Genomic DNA, 17,500 nt, shown 5'->3' with positions numbered 1-17,500 from the left:
TCATAAATAAATAAACTTTTAAGGTCAGGTCTTGCTAACACGTCATAAACTAAACGCCTTGGAGTATATCCTCGAAATATAATCACGAAATTGCAAAAAAAACTATTGAAAACCAATTTTTTATTTACTTCGGCTAAACGAATGTCTAGGCAAAAAATGACATTTGAAGGGTTTTTACCCTCGGTTTTGTTTCAGTGTATATTTAAGTTTAATGTATCACATTTTTATGAAACAGTACTAGATATACTATCACTACGATGAAAAAGTTTTATCATAAAATCTTTTGTATGAGTTTCCTGACACTTTTTTTGGTCTCGGCTAAACGAATGTCTATCACTGTAGCTCGACAGCACAATTGTGCTGGTTTGTCACGAAAGGGATATGTTGGGTGTTCGTTCATTGAGGAATCATCTATGACATCGTCTATCTCTACCTCCTCCCTTGGAATGTAAGGTAACGATCAAATTATGAGCTCCTAGAGGACACTAATATGAAAATCAAACAGATTCAAAAGGTGTCACACATAATGATGTTAGTAGATCGTAAAAGCATTACTGTGCGTTGAAAATAGCAACAAGGTCATCTCTGGCTAAAATTTTATGAAAATTACCTGATTTTTGAAGCATCAGTTTTCACTGTTTCAGACACCCCAATGCATTTTGGACCCTCTTAAGTTTATATTTTGGACACTATCTCCAAAGAATCTGCCACTTGAATATGCTAGATCACATCCTAATTACTTGATTGTTGAAGGCTGATTAGACGAACTTTGCGAATTCAATGCGCCAGAATAACAAACGTTTATGTTTACATCTGCAAGTTTCCTCAGCACCACATTTTCTTTTCGTAAACATGTTGCGGCACTCGCATGGATGACGAGATTGGCAAACCATTATTTCAAGGCAAATAATAATATTCCCAGTGAGGAAATGATTGCTGCCTGTTCATAGTAATCTAGTTTAGCGAATGATTCTAAACAAATTCGTCATCTCTTCATTAAATATATGACTTCGTGGTCGTGCGGCTAAGGTCACCAAGCCTTTAGTCGCATCGTGCTGAGGAGCGCGGGTTCGATTCCCGCCGCAGCTGTCAGGAACAGTTTTCGGCTGTGCCACTGGGCGTTGCATGCTAGTCCGTTGTCTAGTGTCGTGCTTCCTTCAAAGAGCAAATAGCTCACTGGAAGCATTAAACGTGTCCGTGTCTTTAAAAAAAAATGTGATAACACGATTCAGGGGGTCCAAATTATACACCAAAACCTCTATTTAGGTAACGAGTCGGGACTGCCTAAATAGAATTTTTACCTAAATGGAGTACAAGGTTGCAAAGAAGTTTAAGAAGGGAGAGTCACTAGGAGATTTAAAGGAGATAATGTTTGCACACCTAATTTGGAATACCGTGATCGGCAAATTTTTGACGAAAATAGAACAGCTGAATACAGCTATACTACATTGTTTATCTTTTGCACCCGGTTTTGACAGTTGCTGTACTGAGCCTCAGTAAAATCGCTTACCGAAGCTACCGAAATAGTTCTGCTGTTCTATTTTCGTCAAAAAAGTGCTGAACAGGCAATTCAGGATTGAGTGTGTGGGTCATGTGAAGGGAGTTAACACATATCCCCCATATTCCCTTAACACAACTCACTACTTCTTTCCCGTAAACGAACCTCATACCTAGCCTCATACCTAATCTTAAGTACTCCAACTGATCTGAACACAATCAAATTCCATTTAGGTGACGCTACCTTAATGGAGGGAACTAAATAGATTTTACCTAAATGGAGGTTTGAGTATATTGGTTACCCTAGACCTTGCACAGCTTGAAAAGCTTATTCTTCACTTGGTATTTTTCGGCTTTCAGTCACAGAAAAGCGTTGACAGTAATTCCATCCCGGCCAGCACGAACAGAAGTGTTCCCAAAGTGCCAAGGGTTGTGACTTGAACTGTGTACCCATCCACCATTTCAATCGAGGTGCTAGGGTCCAATGAACCAAGTGCGGTGCAGAGCAGAAAACGACATTCCGCCGTGCGATCAACACGAATCGAAAACAAGTTGATTCACATTGAGCCCTGATGAAGATCCCAACCACAGGATCGAAACGTTGGCAATGATCTAAAATAATCAACGCTTTTCTATCCCCGTAGAACACTTGTTCTTCACGAAGGCATTAACATCTATGCGATCTGACACAACTACGCAAATCGTCTCCCAAGCAACACACATGTTATAATAGAGTTAAGACAGCGCAAGTTTTGGTTGTATATAAGTTTATTTGACGTTATTTAAACATTGTGTTTAAATAACGTAAAATAAACTTCTATACAACCAAAACTTGCGCTGCCGTAACTTTTATATAACATGTGTGTTGCTTGGGCTTCAAAGTGATTTTTCGGATATCTTGAATCGAGCGGTAATGCTTATTGGTGATTTGATGTTGCATGAAGAAGAAGAAGAAAAGCGATGATGTTTTGAAAAATTCCTATCCCTATAACACAGCGAAGATTTTAAAATGCCCCTATAAAATCTAAAACTAAATCTAATTGAAAACGGTTTAATGTACGGTGTTAGACTTTAAACGGACTACAAATTAAGTACCTTATCAAGAAAAAATGTCAAATTTAAATTTATACGTTCAATATGTAGTCCGTCCAAAGTCTAACACCGTACATCAAACCGTTTTTAATTAGATTTTGTTTTAGATTTTATAGAGGCATTTTAAAATCATCCCCTGTGTTATAGGGATAGGGATTTTTCAAAACATCATCGCTTTTCTTCTTCTTCTTCATGTAACATTAAATCACTAATGGAGATCATTAGAGATTGTCGTAGTGTCTAGCGGTTTTTCAATTTGACGAAAAAAAACGATGTAAGGCGGCTTGGCAATAGCGGGATAAGCTCTGACTCTCGGTGCCCATAATTGCACGGAATATGCGGTCAGCTTGTCTAGCTTACTGTGTAAATATAAAGGGCCTATAACAATGATACTTATCTCAACGAAAGAGACAACAATAGGCTTCACTTCCAACACTGTAATCGAACACTGATTTGCTAGCATGACCGTTCTCGATTAAAGCCAAACGTGGAATGAACAATGATCTTTCATATAGTAGAGCGGGGCGAGAGTTTCTTTTGAAGTTTATGAGCTCAATTCAAATTATTTCTTTCGGGTATCAAGGTTGTTCAAAACCTTTTAGAATGAGAGTCTTTTACTCCAAATATTAAAAAAATTGATTAATAATTCGAAAAGTTATGATTAAATGTTATGACTAAATGTTGTACCAAATGGTACTTCCAACGTGTGGATTGTAATTGTAATGAATTCAAATTCAATCTTTTATTTTGGGGCTTAACTAGGTATATTTTAAATATGCTTTGGCATGTATAACTTTTTGCAAAAAGATTTAGAAATTTGCCCACTGTGTAGGGCAAAAGTTCGAATCACATGGCAACTTCAGGTAAAAACCTGAAATTCTCCAAAATTTACAGATAATACGGTCGAAGTTATAAAAATTTGCCGTTTTATCTAGATTTGGTGCAAAACTACTAATTTTTGGTGTGGTTAATTTAACCCTAATTTTGGTAAAATCCAGATCAAACTTTAAAGTGTATTCCACATCAAACACCAAATGTTAATTGGTTTCAGGTGTTCCTAAAGTTTCAAAATATTGTGTAACGGTTAGCTAAGCTCGACAAACACTAGATTCTAACTTTAATTTATTGCAGACACAAACTTTAGTGTCTGATCTTGATCTGAAGAATTTCTGGATCTGTCGTAAACCATGAAGAAAATTTTATTCATCTAACCTTTTACTGGGCATCTCGTTAACTTTATATCCAGGCGTATTAAAGTTCATCCTGACATAAATTATCATGACAAAAAGCACCTGCTAAATCGATCTCCTGTCGATCAGCTTATGCTGGAAAACTTAGTCCAATGTGAAATATCCCCCTCATCCCGATGTGAACCAAAGCCTGTTTAGGCAAAAAAGATTAAAAGTTCCTAATTTGACGATGCCTTGCTTCCCTCGCACCTACGTAGGTCCACGCCATCTGCTTCTTCGAAAACCAACTTTTTCTAACCAAATCCTAAACGAATAACGCGCAACAAATGGAGCGGAGAATCTCGCTTTCAATTAGCGCGCTGCTGTTTCATTTCGAATTCTGTGTGATGTGATGATAGCATTCATTCTACCTACCCTTACCTACCTACACAGTAGGGTCAATTGGGGTAAAATACCATTTTTCAACCTTTCATCGCACAGTGTTCGAAATCGATGATTTTGCGATCAAAATTAAATAACTTTTTTTAGGTTGGTTCTAGAGGTTTGGCGTGTTCTACAAAGTTTTTCTGCATGTTAAAAGGCGTCTCCTGATAAAATGTAATTAATGACACAAGTTTACAAAATAAAACGAAAATCGTGAACTTCTGTCAACGACCAAAATTTTTGAAGCACAATTTAGTGCTGATTTCGAAACCGACCTTCGAAAAATTTTAAGTAGAACAGTTTTTGAGTTTTAGCTCAATATCGAGTTTTGCAACTTTTTAAAATATGTAATTTACTAAAATTCAAATATTTTGCGTTTTGTTCAACCAATTTTAAATCTTTTTCCATAAATTAAAAGCTGAATACAATACCATTCGATCATCTGAATACAGGTTTTGCGTCAGATTGATGAAATTCAAGATATTGGCGAGTTTTAGGGACGATCTTCTTAAATTTTAGCAAAATTTCCAAAAAATTTTGAAGAAATGTATTTTTTTCAATAAGAAAAAACCAACTTAAAAATTCTTTCTCGACGTTTATTTGACATATCATATGTAGGCGAGTTACAGTAAAAATTTCAGCTCAATCGGAGCATTGATTACGGAGAATGAGATGTTTGAAGTGAGCGACTTTGCTTAAAAATAGAACAAAAATCGATTTCAAATCATCAACCTTGTATGGAAAGTCGAAAAAATTTCCGCTCTACTGAAAATTTTTTTTTCGCGTTTTTAAACTCAGGGCATGATTCTACACCAAAAATGATCATCAGCTTACCGAGTTCAAAAATGCTGTAAACTAGTGTGATTAATCCCCCTAGAAGTGAGATAAAAATTTTATTTTTTCAAAAATTTTTTTTAGAGGTTCGACGTCTTCGGCAAAGTTGTAGCTCATAATAAGAGAAAAAACTTCGTAGAACATGTCAAAGCTCCACCTCTTATGGTTTCCGAGATATAGAGCATTTTGTGCGAAGTACCCCTAAAACTAGTTTTTTCAGTGTAGCTTTAACAGATAAAATCCTACAATTTTGTGACCTTCTACAAACTTGTTCAGGACGTCAAAATACACGTTTCTTCCGAAGATGTTATGTCATTATATCTTAAAACAAAAAAGTTATAGGCAAATTTATCATTTTTTAATGTGTACTTTCACCTTAAGTAACTATTTCCGGCGCAAAATGGCGCAGATGGCTCAGTCGGTAGGTGAAAGATTAGACTTTTTACTATCTCTTGAGGGTGGAAACCCTCGTGGGCAATAGTGGGAAAGGTGTTTCTAATACAAGGCAAAAACTTATTATTTTGCCTGTAATACAAGAAAAAAAATTAAAAAAATAATAATCAAGATGCCCGCAGTAATTTTTAATGCACTGTGTTGCTTCCGGCAGAATCTTTACAACGTTTTTGCAGAAAGCAGTGAGTTTTTATCAGTAAAAATTGAAAAATCACTAGAAAATATTGTTATAATCCGAGAGTTATAACTAAAGCTAGTTCAATATAAAAGTTTTGAATTTCTTCATATTTATAACAACATATGCTCAAACGATTGACTACCTACCCAATAGTCACCTATTATATACTTTTATATTTGTTGTTGTTTGACTTTTCAGCTTCGGACACAGTATCGGAAAATATCATGAGAAGCTTTAGATATAATGTGAAGGTTTTTTTTAACATTATTTTTAATCTCTTGACGTTAACCAATTACATGATTTGACGTACCATCGTCAGTATCATTAGTTACTTGTAATGTTTTTCATATTTTTAACAGTACTTTTCACAAACATCGGGATTTTTAGAACTTTATTTCGGTACTTGAAATCAACTTCAAAAAGATTTTTTGATCACCTTTTGACAGCTGGGCAAATGCTTGGCTGCTCCGCCCAGTACAAAATACGACAAGAGGTGATTCGACAAATCGCTCTCATATAAACTTGAAATTGATTTTTAAATAGGGTCCGGGCACTAAAATCATGAAAATATGAATTTCGGCTCAGTTTGGCATGCAGATTCAGAATGTGGAAGTGTCTCAACATCACTGAAGAAGCCAGTAACGCATTGACTATTCTAACCATTATAGACATTCAATTTTATGACTATTGGGTAGGTAGTCAATCGTTTGAGCATATGTTGTCATAAACATGAAGAAATTCAAAACTTTTATATTGAACTAGCTTTAGTTATAACTCTCGGATTATAACAATATTTTCATCTGATTTTTCAATTTTTACTGATAAAAACTCACTGTTTTCTGCGAAAACGTTGTAAAGATTCTGCCGGAAGCAACACAGTGCATTAAAAATTACTGCGGGCATCTTGATTATTATTGTTTTTATTTTTTTTTTTCTTGTATACAGGCAAAATAATAAGTTTTTGCCTTGTATTAAAAACACCTATCCCACTATTGCCCACGAGAGTTTCCACTCTCAAGAGATAGTAAAAAGTCTAATCTTTCACCTACCGACTGAGCCATCTGCGCCATTTTGCGCCGGAAATAGCTGCTTAAGGTGAAAGTACACATTAAAAAATGATAAATTTGCCTATAACTTTTTTGTTTTAAGATATAATGACTTAACATCTTCGGAAGAAATGTGTATTTTGACGTCCTGAACAAGTTTGTAGAAGGTCACAAAACTGTAGGATTTTATCTGTTAAAGCTACACTGAAAAAACTAGTTTTGGGGTTACTTCGCACAAAACGCTGCATATCTCGAAAACCATAAGAGGTGGAGCTTTGACATGTTCTACGAAGTTTTTTCTCTTAATATGAGCTACAACTTTGCCGAAGTCGTCAAACCTCTAAAAAAATTTTTGAAAAAATAAAATTTTTATCTCACTTCTAGGGGGATTAATCATTAATTACATTTTATCAGAAGACGCCATTTAATATGCAGAAAAACTTTGTAGAACACGCCAAACCTCTAGAACCTACCTAAAAAAAGTTATTTAATTTTGATCGCAAAATCATCGATTTCGAACACTGTGCATCGTTTCCAATGATAATTAGCCTCATTTGTTGGGTTTTCAAAGTGGAAACAGCAACTTGACAATATTTGCTCGATACTTCAGCAAAAATATTCACTAAACTATTGAATTTTCATTGATTTTCAGCGATTTTAAAAACTGGTTCGTAAAACGGAAGTGATGCATAAAGGCCATCTGCCATGGGGTAAATGCCACTTCATAAAAACATTCAATAATTACGCCCATCAGTTTTCGGGCATTTCCGACTCTTTTTCCGCCCTCTGTCCCGCTTTTTTCGTATATTCAATAAAGTGTTACCCCCTCCCCGCAAAACGATGGTCGCCATATTTGGATGACCCCTAACATGGAAAGCGTAGACATCAACAATCATGCGCCTCCATGTGTGCCTCAATCTCGTTGGAAACACTTGGCTGGTAATAAAATCACCAGAAAACCTTAATTGCAAGCACGAAAAACCGGAAGTTGCCAATTTTTATTGGCAAATCAACAGATTTTTCGTGGGTTTGGTGGCCTAGCTTCTAGAAGAATGTTCGATGCAAACATATCTTGACACCATTCACCATTCACCAGTCCCATTTAGAAATGATTTTATGAGTTGGGTCATTTTACCCCATCTTGGCATTTTGGGCTTTGTTCCCCTACACAGCTAACAACAGAACCAAGTCACGCGCGCTCTCAGCGCGGAGTGCGAAGAAATGTTGCTACACACAACCTATGCCGGAACTTTTAACGAGGATGGAAGGGGTTGAACAAAAGTTTTAATTAAGTGCCAATATCGTGTAAAATTTCCAAATGCTTTCGTTCCCCGCCGGTTTGCTGAGTCGTGATGGAAGTGAAATGATTTCGAGCCGCCGGCTGCGCTGCCGCCGGTGTTTTACAACAATTTGAATCAATGAAAATTCTGTGGACATCGTTCGCTGATCAAAAAGCTAGTGATGGAGAAATTTGATGGAATTGAATTCTTTAGATCAGTTGGGAGCTGAATTGAATGGGTTGTTATCAAAATCTTACAGATTCTGCCGAAACATAATTTACTATGGATTCATGGATAAAATCAACATATGTTTTCTAGCATGTTGAGAATCAGGATTAAGGAATTAACAAGTTCACCCAGATTTGAATAATTTTGTTATTATCATGAAACTTTCAAAGATTTTGAAAAAACAATCCATATTTTTCTCAAAAAATTATGCTAATGAACTTTTTTTTATCTTGTCGCAAATGCGGTTTAAATTGATTCAACACACAGAAGAAGTGTTCTATTTTCTTAGCAAGTTGACAAAAGGCTGGATTCTAACTGGTGAGTTCGTTCCATATTGTTAAAAAATATCAGAATTCGATAAGACAACAAAATCAATATTGTGTGCGTATTTTTTCAATCATCATTAAGAAATTCGTTGGCATGTCTTGTTTTAAGTCTCTTTTTGTTGGTTAATTAATGAGGCTGATTTGGATATTGTAAACATCGAAGGGCCTGTCCAGTCTCAATGTTTTACCAAATGATCTGAAGTTTTACAGAATTTCTTGAACAGGAACTCTTTTGCCTAAGAACTTTATTTTTACTAAATAATGTGAGCCAATCCCGGGGGTACTTTGTCCAGCGTGCAAACAAAGGAATTGCTTCTCGAAAATCAGTAGAAATAGGAGAATTTTGATTATAAATGTTTAAATCATCTTTTCGTAAGGATGCCGAATACTGACTATGCCAGGCAGTGGGAATAGTCGCTTGAGCTCTATTTTTTTCACTGATAGTGAGCTGGTGAGCTCGTTCCATATTGCTAAGAAAATATCACCATTCGATACAGCTAGCTAATATTATTTATACCAAGTAACGTGGGCCGATCCCGGCGGTACTGCAATACCGGGCCAACCCGTGGCGGAAGTGGAGCAAGCCCCTAACCATTCCGCCCGTTTCCAAAAATCAGTTTAACATTTGTTGTCTCCCTATGGGAGAGCTATCAGATATTAAGCTGATAAGAACAGATACTACACTTTGATCTTAGCCTTTAGGCCGAGAAGCGATAACTGCCGAGAGGCTGGGCAGTTGGAGTGATTCCGAGATGCTTTGTTACGAATGTGATGGAAAGGATATCCGTTTGGAGTGGAGGGAAAAATCCGACAAAATGAAGTTCTAATAAAGGATATTCTAATATCCTTTCCAATACGATTCATGAAAGATCTCCTAGTTCGCAAAATGATACTTTCCAGCTAATGTAACATTTCCAACAGGATCGTTATCCTGTTTTGTATCCTAGGATCGCTATTTTTCTTTTTTAATTTATATTCAACTAGCTGTGCCCTACAAACTTTGTTTTGCCTACTGCAGGGCTGAAAGTCTCTAAAATAAAGACAAATCAATTGCCTACTGCGGTTTTTGACGTTTCAAGTTTCTAGCCTAGACCAAATTCTCGGTTAAAATGTATGTAAAATCGATTTTCAAAAATTCTCTATTTTTCCATGTTTTTTGCCTTATAAACCTTCCTTGGGAGAAAACTAACAGAGCAAAACTAAGACGATCAAAATCGGTCCTTCCGTTCGCAAGTTATGCGCGGTCCCACGTATGCCACTGCATTTTTATACATAGATAGAAGACAGTTAGATAGATTTCAAGATTGTATGTTTTTCTAGTTGGGGCCTCTGTAGCCCATGCACCATGCTGAGGGTGAGAGGTTACAATTCCGATCGGTCCAGGATCTTTTCGTAAAAAAATTTCCGTGGCTTCCTTAGGCATGAAGTATTTTTGTAGATACCTGTCACACGATATACACATGCAAAATGGTAATTGATAGTGGAAGTTCTTAGTGAATAACTGTGTAAGTGGTTATAAAACAACAAAAAGCAAGTTAAGAAGCAGGATTTATCCCGGTGGGGACGGTACGCCAAGAAGAAGAATAAGAAGAATAAAAAGAAAAAGAAGAATAATGTTTTTCTGATCCACGGGCAGATTTTCTAAATACTCTGATAGGGGCTGTTCGTAAACTCCCTTAAGCAGAACCTGCAACATCGTCCAAAATGTGGCTTTCTATGCTTTGGTCTAAAAGCACACGAAACTTCCATCTTGTCAGATGAGTTGAGTTTAAAATCCGAAATTCGTAAAAATTTGATGCTGTGCATACGTTTTTCATACTATTTCAAAGTAGCCTTCATTTGAACAAATGCTGAGCACAGAGGTACACTCCTTGATTCAGTTCATAAACATCTAATTTAGGTGATTTTATTCAACCTTTAGCTGCTTTAAGGTTCGTTGAAAGGCTGATGGAAAGCTTCATAATTCCAGGAGACATGTTTAGCAATGTATAAATCAATCTATTTGTGGGGTTAGATTTCACCAATCTATGAAGCAAACACGATCCGATTGTCTGTGCGCTTTAAGCACAAATAAACTTTATTTAGGCTTTTCAATGTGACTGGTCATCTGGTTCGTAGATGTCTAGAGATAAGCGTAGAATTTTGTTTTTTTCAGAAAAAAGTTAGTTTTGCCTTATTTTTTTAGGAATTTGCAATGCATTAATCATTTAGCTGAAATCATGGCTACTAAACAATCGATTGCTAATAGGACTTCCCGTAAATTCTCTGTTTAAACATTTTTGTGGAGCCTTGGTTGGAAAGTTATGTAGCTAATATGAACATGAAATAGTTAAAAAAAAAAGTTCATTTTATGTTGAAATAGTCATTTGACAGAAATCACTTATTTCAAATGAAATTTCTTACCTTTAGGCGTTTAAGGGGAAATTTTAAAATTTAATTTTGCATTTAAAGTATTAAATTCACTAGTTGTAAGATTTTAAACGCGTTATTCGGTTTTAAAAGAGCAAAATTAAGCGGAGAAGGAAATTTTCCTTTTCAACCGATGCTTAATTTTATACGCCCCAAAGCGGCATTTTCAATTTTTTGATTTTTGGAGTTATTCAACTTAAAGTTTAAATTTGTTGAACAAAATTCTGTCACGTGGTTCCATGGAGATGCACTGGGTACTGATTTTACACAAATTATTTTGGCAACCCGTGGCACCGGTGCCCGCACCCTATAATTAATTTAGTTCAGTTAGGTTATGAAATTCACTACAAATAAGTTTTGCAACCTTCGCATTAGACATCCTATCGGGATTTTATGAAACAAGTTATTTATTCTCACCATGCTTGCATTATGCATCCATGATCGAATTGTTGAACACTGTGTAGCATAACTCATATATTTATGTCATATTTACTTTATCGATTTCAAAGGCATTTCAGGGGACGTTCTAGGGGCAGGGATGGGAAATGTACTTAGTCGGAAATGTTAATGGACGACATCATTGATTATCCATAACTAATCAGCGTGATGCGTACGAACAGAAATTTACTCCGAAAATGGTGTAAATAGAAAAATGTCATGACATTTTTTCCATGAAATTCCGCGACATTTTTCATCCCTGTCTAGGGGAGTTCCAGATCGTCGCAGAGGGTTTCAAGGACTTTCCGTGGCGTTCGAGCCGTGGTACAGGGGGCGTTCCAGGAGGTTTCAAGGAGCAATCCAGGGGTATTCAAGGGGTTTGGGGACGTTCCAGGGATTGTCAAGGGAATTTTAGGAGTGTTCCAGGGGTTTCCAAGGAGTTTCAGGAGGCTTCAAGGGTGCTGCTGGACTGTTCCATAAGATTTCAAGTGCATTCCATGCGGCTTCTGGGGATCGCAGGGGCGTTTCAAGGGATTTCAAGGGCTCCCAGGGGTGTCCCAGAAGATTTCAATCGCAGGGGTATTGCAAGAGGTTTCAGGAAGTTTAATCAGTGTCTCAGGAGATTTTTAATGAGTTTCAGGGGTGCTTTAGAGGATTTACAGGGGTGTTATGGATATTAAGACTTTTCAGGGTTTTCAGGGGTGTTCCAAGGGGCTGCATGGGCGTTCCAGGGATGTTTCAGAAAATTGTAGTAATGTTCCAGAGGATTGCAGGGGCTTCAGGCGGTTTCAGGGGATCCACGAGGTTTCACAGCCATTCTAGGTATGCTCCAGGGAGTTTCAGGGGGTTGCAGGAGCGTTCCAGAAGATTTTAGGGAATTTCATGGGCGTTACAGGCTGTTTTAGGTGGTTTATTGTGCTCCATGAATATCCAGAGGCGTTCCAGAGGTTTTCAATGGGTCTCAGAAGGTTTAAGGATCGCTGTAGGGGGTTGCAGGGATATTCCATGGGATTCCAGGGGAGTTACAAGGGATTTTAGGACCACTTAATGGGTTTTTCTAAGGGTTTCAGAGGATTTCAAAGAATTCCAGACGTGTTCCAGGAGTTTCAGGGATTTTCAAGAATATTGAAGGATGTTCTAAGGTTCTCACGGGGTTTAAGGAGCGCTTTAGAGGATTCCTTTGGATATCCAGGTGATTTAATGTGGTTTCAGGGGCGTTCCAGGGGTGTTACAAATTGTTTCAGGTGACTTTAAAGATGCTCCAGGTGGTTTCAGGCATGTTGCAATATGTTTCAAGAGGTTTCAGGGCATTACAGGGAGTTTAAGGGCATTCCAGGAAGTTTTGGAGACGTGCTATCAGGTTACATGGGGCTTCAGGTTCTGTCAGGGACTTTTAAGAGGAATTGAGACAGGTTCTAGTTAGTCCCTTGGTTTCTAAGGAGTTTCACGGGACTTTCGGGGGTACCATGGACGTTTCCGAGGGATGCAGAGATATTCTAGATGACTTCCTGGATATTCTGGAGCATTTCAGAAGCATTTTAGGTGGCTTGAGGTTTCCGGGGGTTCACAAAAAGGTTCAGACGTGTTCCGAAATCACCTGAAAAAAACTGGAATGTCATGAAACACCATAAGGGGTTTCATGGTGTTTCAAGACATTTCAGTTTTTTACTCTTTCAACAACACTCTTATAAGCACTCATGGATCCCCTGGAAGGTCTTGAAACGCTTTTAAACTCCTCTGAAATATCCCTGAAACCACATGGAGAACAACATATTTTTTTTTTCTCAGCATACTATTAAAATATAAAATGTAAGCGAGTTACACTGCACTGAAAAATTCAGTTTAATCGGTGCATTGGTTACGGAGAATGAGGTGTATAAAGAGAACAATGACACAACAATAAATAAAAATGGTTTTTTGTATGGAAAGGGGCTGTCCATAAACCACGTGGTCATGAGGGGGGGGGGGGGAGGGGGGGTTTCGGCCAATGACCATTTTGTATGGACGAATAAAAAATTTTGTATGGACTAATGACCACGCGGGGGGGGGGGGGGGTGGTTGAGAATCCCAAAAAAATGACCACGTGGTTTATGGACAGCCCCAAAGTCGAAAAAATCGCTTTACTATAATTTTTTTGCTTCACGTTTTTGAAATCAGGGCATGATTTGGGGTCTCCAGTTAGCCTAGTGGTTAAGGCTATGGATCGCCAATCCGGAGACGGTGGGTTCGATTCCCGTTCCGGTCGGGAAAATTTTCTCGACTCCCTGGGCACAGTGTATCATTGTGCTTGCCTCACAATATACAAATTCATGCAATGGATGGCAAAGAAAGCCCTCCAATTAATAACTGTGGAAGTATTCAAAAGACTTAGTTGGAGAGAGGCAGGCCAAGTCCCAGTTGGGACGTAGAGCCATAGAGAAGAAGAATGAAGAAGAAGAAAATTCACAAAATTATTGCTCACATCAACAAGATGCACTTTTCCTCGTCCATTCACTTGCTATTTTGCCACCTTACAGTGATTGTGCGAGTCATCTACGATGAACAACTGTTGTTCGTGTACGACCGGAATGTGGGACGGTACACGCTATGTCTGAACCAGCAGATTATAAAATTTGAATGTACATCGGGTTTCTTTCCATAAAACATCAGTATTCAAGCTATATTTTCATTTGCAGAAGGTTTTAAAATATTCTATCGGTGAAAATTTTTCCATACATTTTGTATGGGAGAGAAATTGACCGAAAATGAGGATTTCAAGCAAATTTGTATGAAAAACGGTAAAAAAAATGAAAAAACCCAAATTTCCCCGATAGAATATTTTGAAACCTTCTGCAAATAAAAATATAGCTTGAATACTGATGTTTTATGGAAAGAAACCCGATGTACATTCAAATTTTATAATCTGCTGGTTCAGACATAGCGTGCGGTAGGTCTGTGGCAGAGCCACGGTTCTTGCCGTTACACTATTAGAAAAACAGGAATTGAACTCGAAACTCCTGATTGATAGTCCTTCCCTTGGCGCCTAGGCCACACACAATTGTATAGATATGTTCAAAAACGAGAGCATTACTTGTTGTGTCTGATTTATGAAGATCATAAGTTGAACTAAATATGTATTGAGGATGAAGAAACTATGTGGAATCCACGAAAACATTGCTCGGGTCAGCTGTCAAAAAATATTTGAATAAAAGTTGAACAACAGAAGATTAATTCTGCATGTTGGTGTATGTTTTGAAGCTGATTTCACAGATGAATAATACTCTATTTCATTGTCTATGTATTGCTAAATCAAGAGGTTAAACAATCCATACTTCAGACCAATATTAAGCTAGCATTGTGTTCAGTCACTGACACAAATTAACCAGCCAATATTCAGCTACTACTCCCACTGTTCTGCATTCATTGTTACTTGGGCTATATACGTTACACTCCGTTTTCATCCACGTCCCCTGAGAGCAGCTAACACTGACCCTCTTCTGAGCCCATGGCTCAAATGGACCCGGATACTTGGACAACGGCGAACGGCAACTCATAATGGACCCCCCAATCGGACTGGAAACAGGAACAACCAACAACCACACATCAACATCCACGTGCTCATCATTCTACCATGATTGGGTAGAAAGTGAAAGCAGCACAACGGCAACCAGTTCGACGTAGTACAATTAGAATGGAATACATTTAGGCGCTGTACAAAGTCTATGTACAGCTTCCAATTGAAATCGCTCACGCAGTGCCCTAGTGGACAATAGAGCTGTACATTAGGTTAAGTGATTGAAGAATAAAAAAAATACCTGACTTCTAGTGGAGCGGACCTGGTGTGATGGTTAAAGCACGTGACTATCACGTCGAGGACCTGGGATCGAATCCCACTCCCAACAAACTCGCAAAATGTGAGTTCTTCCTTCGGAAGGGAAGTAAAGCGTGGTTCCCGGGATGAACTAGCCCAGGGCAAAAAATCTCGTTAATACAGATAAAAAAAACCTGCCTTCTACCCTGCGTCTCCATGACAACCACTATTCTTTCTTTAAACTTCTACCCTCTGCATTTTTCAGTAGGCTCTTCTATTCTCTTGAACCTACATACCGGAGGTCTTTAGTATGTGCTTCATAGAGCGGAAGGTGTTTGGGTCATGGTCCCTCTTTCATCGAGCAATGAACTGCTACAAATTCTATAAATCGATTCAAATTATTTGTACATACCAGCATCCAGTGCAAGAGTAAATGTCAGCTCTGCTTCAGATGTACACGCTTATAGTTATTTTACTGATCCAGTAGTTACGCTGTATATAATGGAAATAAGTTAATCATTGTTTGTTACTCAATTTAACGTTTTTGCATCGACAATCTTCCGCTCCTGAAACAATGAGGAATGCTACCGGTAACATCGCGATATAACCCACAATGAAAACATTGGTAGCGGCATGTCGCTCTGTTAGAAATCCTGGGCTAGTGCATTTCCTATATCAGGCGGAAGTACTATTGCGTACCGGTCCGCGATGATTGAAAACACCTCTTCCGAAGTCTGGTTGCGACCTGCCAAAAGCTTATCATCGTACGACGTACAGACTTAGTTCACTGAAGAACCTTTTCACTAGAGTCGAGTAACGGCGATGAAATGCAGATGTGATTAGGAATTGCGAGTCCCAGCAGGAGAACTCGTGCTTTCAAGAAAAGACAACAGTTTCGAACCAGCTTTCATTCTAAATAAACAAACCATTAGCGTAATTTGCCAATTGTTGCACGACTAAAAATTCGCCAAATGTTGCACACCTCATAAGAATAACATGGAGTGTGCAACAATAGGCGAGTTTTTAGCTGTGCAACAATTGGAAAATTACCCTATGTATTCTTACGCAACTTTAATAAGTTGCATTGATGTTTCCAGTATCTCTCGCTACAGTTGAAAAGAACACTGGTCGGCATCATCTTCTCCTACTTCGGATGCATAATGAGTAACTAAGAGCATATTGAAGCCAACACAGAGCCCAAAATGTGTTAGCAATTCATGAACAACACAGAGTTCATATAGAAGCATAATGAGTAAATGAGTATGAGGCAGTGAAGAGAATTGTCAAACAAAAGAAGCACAAAACAAGCAACAAAAAAGGCGCGACGATTACTCTTTATCGCTACTGGTAACAGATAATAACATGATCTCGAAATTTTTTGTTGCAGACAAAACGGAGGCTGAATTTGTTGCGTACTTTTCAACTCGTGAATAATCAATTATTACAAACTCAAAGTCGAAACTATTTGATGATAGATCTTCAGTAGAGTTGCAGTGTTTACTGACTTGAAGTTACCGTTTGAAAATCGCAATGCAAGGCTGAAAATCTCTAAACTCGTGGTGTACCATGTTTATCTTATTATTTTCAAGTTGGGACAAACTTATGTCGTATTTGGTAGATTGTCGCAACAAATACAGGTTGCGACATTGTCATTATTATTGCGCGACGGTTGAATTTTGATTCCCTGGTATGAGGACATCGCACAGCTCATGAAGGTGACTGTAATTCAAGAACAAAACAGAGCTTATATGATGAATATCTCAGAACTCAACTATCTTGATGAACAACCCACAGTTCATTTCCACTTGGTTACAAGAAGCATAATGAATACGAAGACAACACAAACCCCACGAGTGTGATAGTAATTTATGAAGAACACAGAGTTCATGTAGTCAGTTATTCGCAACTCAACTATCTTGATGAACAGCTCAGAGTTCATTTCCATTTTGTTACTAGAAGCATACTAAGTATGAAGACAACACAGAATTCACGAGTGTGATAGTAAATCATAAACTACACAAAGTACATATGGTGAGTACCTAAGAACTCAAGTATCCTGATGAACAACTTAGAGTTCTTTTACACTTGCTTTGCGAAGCAAAACGAGTATGACGACATCACAAAGCCCCTTTAGTATGAGCTCAGAGTTCATGTAGTGAGTAACTCAGAACTCAACTATCTTGGTGAACAACTCAGAGTTCATTTTCATTTAGTTACTAGCAGCATTATGAGTATGAGAAAAGTTTTTTTTAGCATGAGTCGTTCATTTATCCACTATGGTTTGCATACAAAAAATTCTGAATAAATTGCTTTCCA

At 37.8% G+C, this 17,500-nt stretch overlaps 1 protein-coding gene and 1 non-coding gene across 3 annotated transcripts in view; one reads left to right on the top strand and one right to left on the bottom strand.

Annotated features, from left to right (window-relative positions):
* Positions 1-17,500, top strand: part of LOC109399373 (peroxidasin) — a 559,373-nt gene that overhangs the window by 373,320 nt on the left and 168,553 nt on the right. The gene's annotated exons all lie outside the window — the stretch shown is intronic.
* On the bottom strand, positions 9,068-9,262 carry LOC115270832 (U2 spliceosomal RNA). Its single transcript, XR_003899586.1, has one exon. It is a non-coding gene; the product is annotated as a U2 spliceosomal RNA (small nuclear RNA).

The sequence above is a fragment of the Aedes albopictus genome, chromosome 2 (assembly GCF_035046485.1).
Source record: "Aedes albopictus strain Foshan chromosome 2, AalbF5, whole genome shotgun sequence".
Classification (NCBI taxonomy): Eukaryota; Metazoa; Arthropoda; class Insecta; order Diptera; family Culicidae; genus Aedes; species Aedes albopictus.
This window is presented reverse-complemented; position numbering and strand designations above follow the sequence as displayed.